Source organism: Octodon degus, unplaced genomic scaffold (assembly GCF_000260255.1).
Source record: "Octodon degus isolate 3935 unplaced genomic scaffold, OctDeg1.0 scaffold00096, whole genome shotgun sequence".
NCBI classification, from domain to species: Eukaryota; Metazoa; Chordata; class Mammalia; order Rodentia; family Octodontidae; genus Octodon; species Octodon degus.
The window spans coordinates 4,089,854-4,101,450 of record NW_004524672.1 but is presented as its reverse complement, the minus strand read 5'-3'; positions in this window follow the sequence as shown (position 1 = coordinate 4,101,450).

The window sequence follows — 11,597 nt, the reverse complement described above, 5'->3', positions numbered from 1 at the left end:
TAGCACCAAAATTAAGGCCAAACATTACTATAAAAGGAAAAGAGTCATTTTTATTCGAGTTTACTTTCTAAATCTATCTATAATTCTATTCATTAGCGTTTCAAAGTTTGTATGCTTTCTTCATTGGAAAATGTATGCAGTTTATTACAGATGGATTGCTTTTTAATTGCCATGAACAGCTCAGAAATTAAATTCATTTTGCTTCAATTTTCAAAAAAATAAAAAATAAAGTATTTTTAAGGAATTACAGCTCAGGTTTCTTTCCAGCACTTAACATGTCACACGCCGGCACTGAAGGCAATAACTTCCTCATGTCTCACTGGAAGCTCATTTTATCTCTGTTGTTCTTTCATTTACAGAGCTGCCCCAGCTAGATCACTGTAAGCAAAAGCACTGCTTTTGGCATTCTAGAAATAATAAAAATAACCTTAAAGATCTGAGGAAAAAAATTATACCCATGAAACAAAAATAATAACTGATAACCTTTTGCTCAGGGCAGGCTCATAGGAAAGGTTTTGCTTTTCTTGATGCATTTCATGTGTCATCCAATGCTGAAAACATCTTTTATTTTTCTCCTCTTGGAGTTATCATCTCTGTAAGAAGTTTGAATCTTTCTTGGATGTGTTCAGTTCGGACATCACAGGCTGTGGGCAGGGTGATGGGGACGGTTGTGTCCTGACTAGCTGGCTGCCGTCACCCCTAGACAATGGGAAGCGTGGATCACACAGCCTCTGCCCCTGCCTGCTGTCACTGCCTTCACCCACACAGTTGCCAGCTTCATATCTGTGTCCACAAAGGGCGTTGCTTGTGCTTAAAGCTTCTGCAGAACACAAGGACAGAAGCTCCTGGGAAAACACCAGCTCTGACTCCTGGAGCCCGGACCACCGAAGCCCGTTTTCCGCCTCCTTTCCCAAATGCAGCCGCAGTGCCCAGGCTTGCATCTACCCTCAGTTCCTGCTTGCAGCCAGCTGGAGCCCGTCGCAGCAAAGCAGGGTTGCCAGAGACAGGTGGTGCCAGGAATGTAGGGCAGCAGCTAGTTGTGAGGTTTTCTCAGCACCCGCAGGAGTTCTCAAGAATCTGTCCCTTCTGCAGGTCTCTTAGATACAGCAGGTAATATTAGACCCCTAAGATTCCCATGCACTCCCCCCAAAAATTCACAGACTATGTTTACTTATCCCCCACCCAAGAGCTGAGCATTGTGCCAGGAGCAGGGTGCTGCCACTGTGCCTCACTGTGGAGGCGCACCTGAAAGGACAGCATCTGAGGCATGGCTTCAGGAGAGGCCATGGAGACCCCCGGAGGAGCCACTGGCGGCAGCCCAGAGAGGCCTGCAGGAGGAGAAACGCACCTGTCGTTCCTGAGCCACGTGTAGGGCAGGTGAGGAGACTGGACTGAGGAGTGGAGCAGGGTGGGAAGAGGGCTGGACCCATGAAACCCTGTGAGCAGCTTGAGAAGCTGGGTGCGGCCCCAGGGCACTAGAAGGAAGGCAGCCAGAGGCTGCCAGGAAGGGCCTTGGGTGTCCCAGGAAAAGGTTTAGGGTGTGTGTGTGTGTGTGTGTGTGTGTGTGTGTGTGTGTGTGTGTGTTACAAGGAGTTGAACTTAGCCCCTTCACACTGAGCTACACCTCCAGCCCACTTTTTTTTTCTTCAGTTTTGAGACAGGGTCTCACTAAATTCCCCAGGCTTGACTTGAACTTGTCCTCCTGTTTCAGCCTCCCCGAGTGCTACGATTGCAGGTTTGTACCATCAGGCTAGCTTTGGCTTATATTCAACCCAACAGAACCACAGCAAAGGTAGCTTGGACAAAGAAGCGATGCTTTGTGGAACCATAGACAGGCATCATGGCAAACCAGCAGAAGGGCTCCTCACTGCGGCCAGCCCACGGGGTGCTCCTCGCAGGAGGCTAGGTGGGGCTGTCACCCCCACATACACAGAACAAGTGGAACAGAACGATAGGGCATGCAGGTGGGGGTGCAGCAAGAACACATGGAGAATGCTTCTGTCTGCAGCACCAAACTGCAGAAGTCCTGGCTGTGGTGGATTCCAGACAGGGCGGCGGTGACAGCCCAGCAGGTGTGGACTGGGGAGCTATGGGGATGGCCACGAACGCCCAGAAAGAGAACGCAGCATGTGCCCAGGCCAGGGAAGAGCGCAGGACCCTGGGAGTACTCCCTGATAGGGGCAAGCGATCCCAAGAGAAAAGTAAAGGAGGCAGGTGTCATCCTAACTAGGATGCGGCTTGAGCTGAGTGGACGTCACGTAGTGTGACTCTGTCTTCTTCGTCAGGAAATCTCAGGAGGCAAAGCTGCCACACACAGACCCAGAGCCAGGGTGGCCTGGCTCTCTTCTGTCCCCACTGCCACACACGACTGCGTGTCCAGAGCCCACAGATGAACCACGCCTGCCAGGCCCACACAGCGTCTCTGCCATGGGTGGAGGGCTCCCTGCTTCTCCCAAGGGACAGGAGCTCTCGGTGGCTGAGCTGTTTCCCCAGCACAACAAGCTGGTTGGCAGCAGAGCTTGGACTTGTGGGTTTTCGACGATGCTGCTCTACCTCTCCTCAGGGAACAATCTGCAGCAGCTGTAGGTGCTGCTCAGTGGAGGCCTTCAAGGTCAGGATGCACAGAAAGGAAAAAGGGAAAGATAGGGGCGGGGTTATTTACTGCCTTATCACACTGTTCATGCCCCAACGTGTGCTCCCCTACTTAGCCAGCGCCCCACCAACTCTACACACACACTCACACACCCTTGGGTCACAGCTTCTGGTTCTCGGGAGATGTGGCAGGAATCACAGAAGAACTGCACATCTAGCCCCTCTGGGCTGCTCTGGGCAGGGAGGAAGCAGCCGCAGTAAACTGCTTCTACAAGCTGCTGTGCTTCTTAGCAGAGCGCCTCTCTCCTGTTCCCCAAGGACACCTCCTGCTTGCCTCAAACAATGCTATCGCACTCTTATTAAATTGCCATCTGTTTCCCCTTTCCCAGGACAATGCAGCCCAAGAGAAGCGCGTGAGCTGATCCTCACTGGGGCTTTCACAGGTGCACACAAAGAGAGGGCGTTTCCTCTGGGCTTTGGGGCAGTCTGTGCCCTGACTCCTTTCCCACGCCCTCCCACCTCACTCCACTGTGGGCCTTCAGGGGGACACCAGATTCCTCACATTTGGTTTCATCATTCATTTAAGAAAAGTCACCGTGGTGATGATTGACCTGATTGATTGACCTGATTGACCGTACTGTACTAGGGAAACATCTAGTAGGAGGGCAAAGCTTAGAGGACCTTGAAGCTCTTGTCTCGACTCAAGGAAGTTTATGTTACAAGTTGCTGTAGCCTCCTCTTAGAAAATCAGGTAAATTAGTGTACATTATATTCACGGAATGCCATGAAATTAATGAGTGCATATCTCCATGGACTACTATGAAATAAACTAGTATATGGTATTTCATGGGATACTAAGCAAGTATAAGTATAAAGTCAAAAATGAAAGAACTTTATTTATTTTTTTGTGGCCAACTCAGCCTACCCTGGGGGCATGGCTGGCATGGCATGTGGTACCTGGGATCAAACCATGGTGCCTACCATTGCCTAAGCTTGCCTAGGCAGGCACTTTAGACCACTGAGTTATCTCATCGGCCCAATAATGAAAGAACTTTAGAGAACGAGATTTAGCAATACTTAATAAGATTGGAGATATACGTGCCCTGGACCGCCCCACAGGTGCTCCCTGGGTAACTCTGGAGAATCCCTCTACTGAGAGCAGAAAAAAGGACAGGTGCAAGAGTGTTTATGAATGCATGGGATGAAAAAGAAAAAAAAAGGGGGGGGATATAGGTCGAGCTACCAGCTATAGAGAGCCCTTCCTGTCCTTGTCTTGATCCAGAAAGTTCACATTTGCAAACTCATGGATAAGTTATTGGAATCCTGTCAAGTTAATTCCAACCTACCATACTCATGGTGAGAATAAAAACACTAAGGTATATTTGTAGTTTGGGGGAGCCAAGAGGTCCTAAGTCCACCCATGATGATGACTCCCCAGAACCAAGGCTGAATGTTGGTTTTATTCGTTCATCAAGAAAGGAGTGACTTAAGGATGAGAGACTATGAGGATGGCGGGAAGTAGGAGAACCAGTCAGGTAGGAGGCTTGCATTCTCCTCCACAATACACAGAGAGAAGGCTATGCAGGGAGTGATCTGCACTACACAACTGAGATGGTATCTAATGTTTTGGGCCAGTGCTTCAGCTCCGATATGTAATCTTTCAATCCCCAGGAAAGCACAGCCTCTATCTTGACAGTGTGGAGCACTGGCTCTTTGTCCTCTCTTGACCCAGCTCATATTAAAGAGCAGCAGGTGGGGTTCTGGGTAAACATGCCTGCCATCTTCAAAGACTACCACCAGTGCCTCAGCTAGACCTATATGTGTTGCTTAAAGCCAATTGAAGGAATAAGGAAAAGTCCTGTCCTCGCCAGCTCTGTACACATCAAGACATGGAAATAGGGTCAGGCTCAGCCAAAATGGAGACAAGGGCCCCTCTTTCAAGGGGAGTCGCCCAAGCGGTCTTCCACTACCAGCCACACCGTCTTCTCACAGTAACACACCCGATGATCAGGGAAATGAAGTTTCTTGGGCCATGTAGTCCAGTTTGAATGAATCTCATAAGAAAAATGTTGAGTTTAAATAGCAAATTGCAGGAAGCACATCCTGAATTCTACCACTAATAATAAAATGTACAAAAACACAAAGACTCTCTCCATTGGGGGTAGATGCAAACCTCAGGGGTTGAAGGATAAGAAATGCATGCGAATGAGAAAGACCAAATTCAAGGCGGTGGTCACCTCAGCTGCAGGGAGAATGGGATCCATGTATTGAAAAATCTTTATTAAGCTGGATGGAAAGTTCTTGGCCATGCATTTTATTCTTTTTTAGACCTTTTCAAAGCATTTCATAACATTTTAATGAATGAAGTGTATTCAATACAGGCCTAGAAAAATAGCTCCCCTTCAATGCTCAGTGAAATAGAACACTACAGAGCGCTTGGTTCCAGTTTCTGTGAGACTATATGTGTGCGTGTTTCAGTCTCCTTCTCATCTCTAGGACAAAATACCTGACCTGTGTGACTTAAGGGAGGAGAGAATGCCTGGAGCCATGGCTTCAGCCCTTGGTCAGCTGACTCCAAGGCAGAAACACGGTGGCAGAAGGGCCCAGAAGAGGGAAGCAGCCAGGAAGCAGGAAGAGAAGAGGGACACAGCCATCCAGGGAATACAGCCCTTGATCAGCCTCTTCAAACCAGGTCCCTAACTACAGAGAGCCCTTCCTGGTCCTCATCTCAGCCCAGGAGGCTTATATTTGTAATCTCATGGAAAAGTTAATTCCAATCTACCTACCCAGTGCAACCCAGGGTGAGAATAAAGACAAGAAGGCATATTTGTAGTTGTGGGGAGCCAAGGGGTCCTAAGTCCAGCTGTGATGATGGCTATCCAGAACAGAGGCCTCCACCCAGGGCCAAACTCAGGTTCTATTAGTTTGTGAAGAAGGGACTGGCTCAAGGATGAGTAACTGTGAGAACCGTGGGAACTAGGTAAGTGCTAGGAGCTGGGCTAAGTAGGAGGCCTGAAATCACCTCCTCAATATGCAGAGAAGAGTAATCTGCATGACACAGTTGAGACAATATCTAATCTTTGGGGGTCCGTGTGCCAGCTCTTTTATGCCCTGGGAGGTCATAGTCTCTTATCTCGAAGCTCAATGCCAGCTGCCAGCCTGGAACTCCACTCACTCTCCATCCTGCCCATGTTCATTTGGTGAGTAAGGGGAGAAACACTGCACTGTCACCTTGCTTCAAAGGTGGGGGACATCAGCACCATAGCTGAACCCACATGCATTGCTTCAAGCCAACTGAAGGGATGAGGCAAAGTCCTGCCAGCTCTGCACACATCGATACATGGAAATGGAGCAAGGCGCAGAGAAAATGGAGACAACTGCTCCCCCTTCAAGGAGCAAGGCCCACATGGCCCTCACACCTAACAACAGTTAGCTAGGAACTCACCAGTGAATTCATCCACTGTACTCTTCACTGGTGAGTATGATTTATGGAAGGTATTTTTGTGGAAGGTGTGTGTGTGTGTGTGTGTGTGTGTGTGTGTGTGTGTGTGTGTGTGGAAGGTGCATGTGTGGAAGGTGTGTGTGGGGAAGGTGCATGTGTGGAAGGTGCATGTGGTTGGAAGGAGTATGTGGAAGACACATGTGTGCAAGGTGCATGTGTGTGGAAGGTGTATGCATGTGTGTGGAAGTCCTCATGTAGACTTTTAGGGGACATTCTAGAGCTAAACCCCAATTATGCATGTATGATTGTCAAACTAGGGGGAAGAATTCTGGAAGGTATTTATTAATTAACAGTGTATGCCCCGGGAGATGGAAGCATAAGGTACAGCAAGCACTTTCGCACCTTCATGTATATGTACACCATACATGTCATCTTCAATGTTAAATAATAAATGATACATGAACTAATTCAAATAATCCACAATGTATCACCTTCTAATGCCTCTTTGAACAAATGTTTAATAATTATGTAACACAGAGTACAGGAAGAGTGATCAGTGCAGGTTGCCATGATGGGAAAACCTGATAGTTCCTAGTACCTGGGACAGGAGAGGCAGACATCAACCAAATAATCATACTAGAATGTGTGGAATGTCACCTGTGCTAAGGTGGGCAACTGGTGCACAGGAAGTGCCCTCCCAAAGGCCAGACAGGCCCTCCTGGCACAGGGAAGCTCCTTAAAGGGGAGCAGGCATGTACTTGGAGAAATGGGAAGGACCTTCTTGGACAAGGACTAGCGTGTGCAAGGGCCCTGTGGCAGGTATGGCACGGGGAAGGAAAGAGCTGGCTTATGTTACTGCTGGTAACATAGGTTAAGATAGCAAATTCTGTAAGAAGAGTAATTTGGCTGAGGCATGATAGGAAGTAGTTCTGGTTTTTGTAGTGATGGCTGAACCGAGTCTCCACATTGAACTATTGTGGTATCTTGGTTTACAAGCTTAATTTTATTTATTTATTTACTTATTTATTTATTTGGTACAGACTCTCACTATGCAGCTCAGACTTGTAGTGATCTTCCTGTCTCAGCCTCCCCAGTGCTGGGCTTACAGACATGTGCTACCATGCACACCCGGTTTTAGGGCAGGGCTGTGCCGCATGCCTGGGATGTGGTACTGGGGATTGAACCCGAGTCCTTGCACTTGCCAGGCAGGTGTTTAGATTGCTGAGCTATCTCCCCAGCCCTACAAACTTATTTTAACCTTTTATTTTATTTTATTTTATTTTATTTTATTTTATTTTATTTTATTTTATTTCTCTATCTATTTGTTTTTGTTACCAGGAATCAAACTCACAGCCTTATGCTTGCCAGGCAGGTGCTGTGCCACTGAGCTATATCCCTGGCCCCAAACTTAATGTTTTATGATTTGGAAGAAGATGGCTGTGTTGTGTTTCTGTGGGGAAGACAGCAGTGACCATGTTTGTCAACCCGTGTGGAATTTGCAAGCAGAAGCAAAATTTGGTTGATCATTTTTGTTTGTGAACCAAATCATTTACAAACAAGCATCCATGAATCAAGGTTTCCCTGCACAACTCCCACCCATTTTTATGCTTTATTTTGAAACAGGTTTTGCTAAGTGGCTAACTTGCCCAGTGGAAGCTTAAACTTGCAGTCCTCCTGCCTCAGCCTCCAAGGGTGCTAGGATTACAGGCTTGTGTCACCGAGCCTGGCATAATGTGAAGTTTCTTGATGAAAATCTTTCTGGAAAAATGTCACATGGTTCAGAATGCTCCTAGCAGCCCAAAGAAACTGCAAATCCAGACAGTTCCAGACAGACAGGAAAAAGCGCTGCAGCTGTGGGTTGAGTGCCTGTTTTATAGCAATCACTATTCACTGTTTTGCTGTTTTGTTTTGTCTTAATGGCCAACTCAGCCTACCCTGGGACAGGACTAGTATGGCATGTGGTGCTGGGGATCAAACCTCGGTCCCTGGGCTTGCCTACGTTTGCCTAAACAGGCTCTTTAGACCACTGAGCTAGCCTGCCAGCCCTCACTGTTTTAAACATTGACCATTAACTAATTGAATCCAAACAATGGAAACAATGGCCTGCTTGAGTAGGTAGTATTATTGTTGAGCCCATTTTAAAGTTGAGCAAACTGAGAAAGAGCTGGAGAATGGGCTCACAGATGTCATATGATGTCTATCTACTAAAGCCAAAATAACCTTTAAATTGTTGTAATGAAAAAATGAAATATATAGCTTATTTTTTTAAAAGGAGGAATTCACTAAACAGGGCCTAAAAGCTGTACTCTGGAGGGTTGAGATCACATCTATAACAAATGACAGCATAGTGTCTGACACACAGTGGACACTCCATCAGTGTTTGTTACAGAAAGTGGTTAGTATTTGGGGTGATCAAAAATAAGGTGAATTATTTAAATTTTAAAATGTATTACAATAAAAGACCTGCCTTGCCACTAATCCCCCTCAAAATACTCCCTCACACTGCATGCACACTTATCCCATCATTCTTAGCAGTATGTCTCTTTTTGTAATAAGCTGTTTTAAATATTCGCCATATTTTTCAGTCATTCCTTTCTTTATAAGAAACATTTTTAACTCAAAATGTACATGACATCTAGCTTTTGACAGAAAGCTGTGAGTTACTTGTCCACAGTGTCAGTTGGAAGCCCACGATCCTCAGGAAGCTCTAGCAATCGTCCCTCGTGGAAGTTTAGGAAATGACCACTCTGGAAACAAAGCAACAATCCTGCCGGGGTTTGCAGAAGGGAATCATAAACATCACTGTAAGTACTCACCTTGCTTTTGGACAAAGTGCTTTTCTGACCTACACTCGCAAGCTGAGGCGCCCATCAATGGGCAAGGATGACGCCAACCAACTTGGAATCATAAGCTATTTTTAAACGTTTTACTAACATCTAATGTGCACCCTTAAAAATAATCCAAAAATGAGCACGAAGGCTAATACCACACCTCAAATGCTGCCAAAGCCAATGCTCCAACGAAATGTCTGGCTTTAATTACTGCGTAGATTACAACTAGACAAGGACAGGCGCAGGGCAGGAAACCCCGCTTCCTATGCCAACCTTTAAATCATTAAAGCCTGCTCAGCATAAAGCCCACAGTCGGGCAGACCGAAACCAACGTGCCCGGGCTGGTGGAGAGGCCCAGCCCTGCGCAGCCGGGAGCTCGGCGTTGCCTCGTCAGCTGTTCTCTACTCTTAATGGGCCTCAAATCCCATTTTATATTTATATCCCAGCTGCTTCAAAAGGCCACGGCTGTGCCAACCAGACAGCAAAAATAGAAAGAAGAGAGGGGTAATAGCCATACACATGAACAACCAATCCATTTTAAAAATACAAAGCAGGAATTTGGGTCTATTCAGCTTCATAAAAATTAGTTTTATAAGACATGAAATGAGGTTGTGTTGCCAATGGCTGCCTACATGGAGGGTCGCTCAGGGCTGACTCTTTCCCCAGCGTGAATCATTCTGGAAGGCTTTCTAAATATGTCAGTGGTCTCCAACCTATCAGCCAACACACAAGAAAGTAGGAACTGTGTGTGAGTTATGCCTAGTGTACATACAAACACAACATTGCTCTGCTACATGATTTTGAAATTAGAGTTTCAACACAGGAGACTTGGCCTGGATGGGAGGAGCCACGAGCTGGAATCTGCCCTGTGTCCTGCGCAAGGTCATGCTGCTTTGCGTGTGTCAGATGAGCTGGTCAGCTTCCTCCTTGGCCACTGTCCAATGAGCCTGCATGGCCTGGCACAGGGTCTCAGTCCACTGCATTCTTCTTTTTAGAGTCAGCAAGGCATGTGCTGATTTCGAAGTATTCCATTCAGAACTATCAGATTCACTCACTCTGTGTTCTCTTAATCCAACCAGATCTAAGCAACTTGTGATAGCACACAATTAACCACGGATGTCTTTGGACTCACTGATCTTAGTTAGAAAGGTAGGGCATCGCTATGTGTGTGAAACCACTTAGGCTCAGATAGGAAATTGCCTGTGCAGTGAAGTAATACTTGAAAATTAAGAACAGGGTCCTTCTATCTATCTAGAACATATAATGAATTGAAAAATGTCACCCACCCCCATTCAAAGACCCAATCCAAAAATGCGCATCTGCGATGAATATGCATTTCTCAGGTGAAGAAATACAAATGGCAAAGAACTATATGACAAAATGTTCAACATCATTGGTCATTCAAGAGATACAAATTAAAACAACACTGAGATTCCATCTCACCCCAGAAAGAATGTATATCATCAAGTAATCAACAAATAACAAATGCTGGAGGGGCTATGGGGAAAAGGGAACTCTTCACCACTGTTGGTGGGAGTGTAGACAGGTGCAACCACTATGGAAATCAGTAAGGAGTTTCCTCAAAAAACTAGGATTAGCATTCGATCCAACTATTCCTCATCTGAACTTTTAAAAAGGATTAAAAGAATTAAAAATACATCAAACCACAGCAATATATGTGCACCCATGTTTATAGCAGCACAATTTATAATAGCCAAATTTTGGAAACAACCCAAAAGTGTATTAATTGAGAATGGATTTTAAAAAAAGATGAGGTATTTTTATGCAATGGAGTTCTACTCAGCTATAAAGAAGGATAAACTCAAGGCTTTTATAGATAAATGGATGCGACTTGAGATCATACTCATTAATGAAATAAATCAGACTTGCATGTGTAAACTTGTATTGTCTCCCTAGCATAAGATACTGAAAAAGTAAATAAGATCCAAAGTGTACAATAGGTATTCTGAAATTGGAATAGATTGATCAAAAGGAAAGAGAAACTGTGATGGGGAAAAGAAAAAAAATATATATATATACACATATATAAAAGCTAAGATAATTATACTACTAATTTCTATTAGTTCATTGAAAAGAATGGTTTGTGCTTATATTGTTTGATTAATTTTCATGCTTATATCTTGGAATGTGAGCAACTACTTTGAAGATAAATATTGCAATGTATTAACCATTGTTAGCCTATTACCTTGTTTTGATTATCATTGGGGTTTTTTTCTTTAAAATGAAAGAAAAAGAACAGGGTTCTTATGGTTCAGGGTTCCCTAACACTGCAGAGCTGTCCCTTAAACACAAAGGCAAGAGCCTGCAAGGAAGGGTTAGTAGTAGAAGGAGAAGAGAAACAAAATAAAAAAACTGGAGTTGCTATTTTTTTTCACAGATTTGCTTAATCATTCATTTATTTGGTGCAGCTTGGACTCCTAATGATTCTCCTGCCTCAGCTTCCCCAGCGCTGGCATTACACGTGTGCACCACCACACCGGGTTTCAGTGGCCAGCATGGCACAGGTCCAGCATCACTTGTGGTACCATGGATCGAACCCAGGTCCTTGCACTTGCCAGGCTTAACCTTCTGACCTAGCTCCCCACAGTTGCTATTAACGTGATGAAAGCCATGGAGCCCCACAGCTGAATGGAGCCTTGAAGTCTCACCCAATCGTCTGACACTTCAGATTGAGAACATAAGGTTTAGAGAGAGGGTAGATTGCCCCAGGT